Below are 6,000 nucleotides of genomic sequence, written 5' to 3'. Positions count from 1 at the left end.
GTAGCTGAAAATATTCACAGCTTCTTTGCCAATTCTTTTTGCAATAGCCATATAAGCTCAATCCTCTTTCCAGTCTTCCCAAAATGGCTTAGCCAACTCAGATTCTGAGTGGGACTAGAGCAGGTTTGAACTAGAGCAGGGTGGTAGTGGATTGGCTACAAGGGATTTGATCTATTCCAGATTGCTGTTGCAGGATAAACTTCTGGGTGAGTTGTGTATGAAAAAGAGTGAACAGATATCTGAAATTTATATATATTTTTTGTGGCCATGTCTGTCCCTCAGGTTGCAATAGAGTTTTCCATCTATTTTCACTGGATTCTGGATCAGCAAAGGAGAGGGAAGAAAACCACCAAGCTCCTCTAGGCATGGCAGAAGAAAAATCTTGAAGGGGACAATATGGTGTGCAAGTTAGTTCTCACACAATCAAAATTAAAGTACTTGATACTAGATCAGACCATTCCATTCAAAACAAAGAATCAATTGAAATTATATCTCCTGGCCAGGAGGATAAAAGGATAATTGCTTCTCAACCTTTACAGTGTATCAGTACTTCTTACACTGTTTGACTTAATTAGCCATTTCCTTGGTCTTGTATAATTTCATTACTCCACACTAACAAAAGATCAAATTCTGTTGTTTTATACAAGCATCTTGGGACCTGCAGACCCAAACTGAATCCTCAACTCAAACAAACAATTAAAAATCGATCCATTACCTCCCAGGATATGCCCAAATTAGGTCCTTGGTGTGATTACTCCTAGATTAAGAACATCTGCTTTACAGAGTAGGCAGGAGACAGAGGTGCAAGAAATGCTGATCTGAGCATTCAGTCCTGTGAAACACATTATTTTAACATTTTGTGTTACCAACTGAGAGAAGCCTGATATCTAGAATATTAATAAAACAAGATTTGGCTTTTAAAGAAACCACATTGGTTTCTTTTCAGCAAAAAGAACATGAGAGTTGGAAATTTATTTTGGTTATTGAGTCTAACCCTGTCCTTAATCCAAATTAAACCATCCCAGACAGATAGATTTTGGATTCTGCTTGAACACCTACCATTCTGAATAATTAGTTCTACAGTCAAATTGCTGTAAATGTAATATTCAGCTGAATCACCCCCTTCATGTAATTTACTGTATATCTGATTTTCTATGCTTTGTTCTCTGAAACATTAGAGAACAGGTCTTGATCTTCTATGTGCCATTTTTTTTTAGATATTTGAAGAATGCTGTCTCCCCCTTAATAATTTCTTGTCAAGGCTAAGCATACCCAGAAGGTTCAGTCTCTGTAGGTCTTTTTTTACCCTTCTTTGAACTTGTTCCAGTTTCTCTTATTCCTTGTGGTGCTCACCCAATTTAGTTTAATCTACATATTTGACATGTTCTTTCTCTACCTCTTCATTCAAATCACTAATAAAAACATTGACTAGCTCAGAGCTCAAGAATGAACCCTATGACACCCCACTTAATTATCTCCCTCCACTTTGATACACATTTTTTAGTTTGATTTTTGAGCCAGTATTCATTTTACTTTGGTGGCATTCAGTCCACTTTTCTGATTTACTAATCAGAACGTCTTGCAGTATATTATCTAGTGCTTTGCTTAAATTAACATATATTATTTCTAAACCTTATCTACTAAGGAAGTTGCCCCATAAAAGAATGTTGAAAGGTTGTTCTGCCAAGACTTGCTTTTGTCAAAGTGACTCTGACTTCTGATAATTGTGTTTTCAAGATGTTCACAGTTATCTACTCCCAGATTTTCCCAGACATTGATGTCAGACTGATTGAATTGTACCTAACCAGACTTACCAGCTAATTCCTCCACTAGCTTAGCATCCAATTCATCCATCCCTAGAAATTTAAAATTTACAATAAATATTCCCTGCTGTTATTTCTACTAATTTCTGTCTTCAATTATGGATCTTTATTCTTTACTTTGTTGCTTTCATTGAGCAGCTGTGTATGTGAATATACAGCATGTAAGGTGTATATGTGTGTGTGTGTGTATAAAATATTTGGTTATATTTAAATAGGCTTATTGTTTTATCATCCTTCCCAATTCAGCTCATTCTGAACTTTAGCTTTCCCGACACACTATTGTTTCCAGGTATCTATCTATATATTTAGTAAGCTTTTTATCAAGCCACATTGTCTTTCTCTGCTGCCCTCCTGGTTCTTGTTTTTGGAACTGTTTTTTTAGTATTTCTCACTTGGGTGTCCTCCTGGATCCACGGCTGACACTGGAAGACCATTTGTCGGCCATGACCAGGGGGGCGTTTTATCAGGTTCGCCTGATCTACCAGTTGCGCCCTTTTCTGGACCGGGATGCTTTGCGCACAGTCACTCAGGCCCTCGTCACCTCCCGCCTGGACTACTGTAATGCTCTTTACATGGGGCTCCCTATGAGNCCCTCTGGAACGAACTACCCCCCGAGATCCGGACGATCCCGGATCTCCTAACCTTCCGCCGCGCCCTCAAGACATGGCTTTTTCAACAAGCGGGACTGACCTAGGGTGAATTTTAAATAGGGAATAATTTTTAAAGATTTTAATAATGACACAGCCATAAATATATTTGGTTTTTAATTGGTTTTATAGGGGAAATGTTGTGTTGTTGTTTTTTAACATGCTGTGAGCCGCCCTGAGTCCCGTGGGGAGAAGGGCGGCATAGAAGTTGGAAATAAATAAAATAAATAAAAATGATTTGACTATTTTTCCCATTTTCTTCTCTGCTATGGAATTTTACTTATTTTGGCCACAAACCAGTGCTTTTCTTTGTCATAGAACTCATAGAACTTTTTTTTTGACAGATTTTCCAAGTTTTAAAAGTATCTTTTGAAAATTTGATGTTTGATCCACATGGACTTGAATCGCCCTGTCGAGCGTAGCAGGTCAGCAGCAAAATCATTAAAATGGTGCATACGGGCTGAGTGTGTGTCAAGTCCAATGCATGCGTACTTCGTCCGGCTGCTCGGCTTGGGGCACTGCTCGGCTTGTGATTGGTCATGTGGTTGTGCGCTGAGTGCTTACTGCAGGCGACAGCCGTTATGTTTCGTTACACAACTAACATGTGTGGGTGTGTGTACAGTGACTGACTACGTGTGAAAGGTAAATAAAAGATTAACAAGATGTGAGTTCCGGCACCTTTTTTCTTACAAAAAAAAGCACTGCCACAAACTATTACCGGTACTTTTTTTTTTCTTTCCTTAAAAACATCCAATATATATTCAACTACATGCAGGTTTACTTTCATTTACAATCAAGATGTCCAGCATTTCCAGTAGTCCTTGACTTACAACAGTTCATTTAGTGACTGTTCGAAGTTACAATGGCACTGAAAAAGTGACTTCAGACTATTTTTCACACTTACAACCATTGCAGCATCTCTGTGACCAAGTGATCAAAATTCAGATACTGGGTAACTGACTCATATTTATGATGGTTGCAGTGTCCCAGGGTCCTGTGATCAACTGTTGCAGCATGCCCATGGTCTGTGATCAGTATACAGACACTTGGCAATTGGTATGCATTTATTATAGATGACCTTTTGCACACTTCTGACAAGCAAAGTCAATGGGAAAGAAAAATTCACTTTACAACTATGTTACTAATTTTGCAACTGAAGTGATTCACTTAACAATTGTGGCAACAAAGGTCATATAATGGGGAAATTCACTTAACAAATGTCTTGCTTAGCAACAGAAATTTTGGGCTCAATTTTGGGCTCAATTTTGGTCAGGACTACCTGTAATATAATATAATATATATTATAATATAATAATATATATATAATGTAATATAAATAGGACTACCTGTAATATTTCACAGTATTCCTACTTTTGAGTTTCCATAAAAAACCTAACTTTTTGGATAGGAGAAAATTATCAACAAAACAAATTAGGGATTTATTCAAAGGCCATGGTTGGCAGCATTCATCATTCAACAGAGGTTAGCATTTTAAAATCTGCTATAATAAATGCTAGTGAACCTAGAGGTTTTATTTTTAATCTGTGAATTAGGCTTGTAACTTGTCTTATCATTTCTATTTGCTTCAGTTCATTGGATTGCTTCTTGAAGACAGCTGAGTCATCTATTCAACCTAATTAGTATATAAAGAACCTGTAAAAGGGGAGACAAAATGACAAAAAAAAATAGAAAAGAAAAAATAAGAATTTGGTAGAGAAAAAGAAAATAAATACATAAAGAAATATCTTCTTTCTTCATTACAAATATAAAGAGTATTATAGTAATTTATCACCTTATCCTAAAATAAAGCAAATGATCTCTTCTTCCCATCTATAAACAAATCTTTCAGGCATTGTTATTTCAGTCTTGATCAGCAAAAATCTATTAAGGGTTACAGTACATAGCAACATAAAACTATTTTAACCAACTTTATATTCCTTTTTACTTCTAACAACTTTAATCTTTAGTCCCTTCAAATAATGTCCTGCAACTTGATTTCTGTTTGTGGTTTCTTTGTTCCTTCTTACAAAATTCTTCAAAGTTTTAACAAGCCTTTTTTTCTAAATCTAATATAAGAAAATTATTGGTTATTAGTATATCCCTTTTAATTATTAAGTCATCGGCTAGTTTCTTTTCATGTCTAGTGTAGCATCTTTTTCAATATGATTCTTATAGCCTGTCATTTTTAAATCAACTTTCAGATCAGTCTCAATATAAAACTCGTTCCTCTTCCGTAATGTGTTTTGAATACAGTCTACCTTTAGAGGCAAACACTCTTAAAATTAACTTCTGGGTCCATTGTTCAAATATCCCTCAGTATGTCCAATGTTAAAATATTTTAGTTCATTCTATATTTGGAAGTTGAGTTTGAGTGTTCTCTTTTACTTGTAATTTTTAGTTCCTTCTGGTTCTAATGTCCAACCTTCAAAGTCTTGTCCTATCCTGCTATTTTTTTTCAAAAAAGAATTCAAAATGAAAGCGTTTTCCCATAGAAAAGATTCTTATAATTATTTCAAAGTCATTTCAAATCTATCTGGGCCCTCAGCCCAATTGTAACTTTCTAAAATCAAAGTTTTACTCACCGTTTTGCTGTTTATTACAAAAAAAGGGCTTAAACCTGTATTTAAAATTTCTTTTGCTAAGGATTGAAGGAAACTCACCCAGTACTTTCCGATCTTTGGATTGTCAATCCACAGATTCTTAATAGCTAAAAAAAGTAGTTAATAAGCAATTTCCAAAAATGTTTAGAAAAGAATGTAACCCAGTGTCCTTGAAGATACCAACTGTGGTTTGAGCAAGATGGCTATTCCATCATCTCCCAGAGCTCTAAATCAGTGGTTCTCAACCTGTGGGTCGGGACCCCATTTGGGGTCGATCGACCATTTCACGGGGGTCGCCAAGCAAGGCTGTCCGCCATTTTTTTGTCCGCCATTTTTTCCCCCCTTTTCCGGCGGGTGCCTTACCTCCCTTGAGCTGGGCCAGCTGGTGGTCGGCCTGCTCCGTCTCTGCCGCTTGCCAGCTACACCTCGGCCGGCGCAGGGGGCGGAACCACGCATGTGCGGCGCTCCTGGGCAGGGAAAGTCCTCAACTTACGACCGGTTTGGTAGTCCTCGACTTATGACCGGTTTAGTCCTTGACTTACGAGTGGTTTAGTCCTCGACTTACGACCGGTTGGGGTCGCGGCATTAAAAAGGTTGAGAACCACTGCTCTAAATCAACCAGACATCGAAGTCTTGTGGTCTCTTCCCAAGGAGCAACTCTGTGGGCAATCTCAAGTTCTCTCCTTATCCATAGGAATTACAAAGAACCACTCTACTTGCCAACCGTTAATTCTGCTTAGTTATCAGCTCTGCCTTTAACAAAGCCATCTTCAGTTCATCATATCTTCCCCCAAATGATTTTTTGATTAGAGAAAAGATAATATCTACTTTTATTGCTGATTGGAACCCTTTATGGATTTTTGTGTAAAACAGAAAAAAATGAAGTTTTATGATCTCTAGTTTTGATGATTAGGTAGAACAGATTATAAA

This window comes from Protobothrops mucrosquamatus, unplaced genomic scaffold, assembly GCF_001527695.2.
Source record: "Protobothrops mucrosquamatus isolate PMUCROS unplaced genomic scaffold, P.Mucros_1.0 scaffold10, whole genome shotgun sequence".
In the NCBI taxonomy this organism is placed as follows: Eukaryota; Metazoa; Chordata; class Lepidosauria; order Squamata; family Viperidae; genus Protobothrops; species Protobothrops mucrosquamatus.
The sequence above is the reverse complement of the archived record's forward strand: the minus strand, read 5'-3'. Positions refer to the sequence as shown.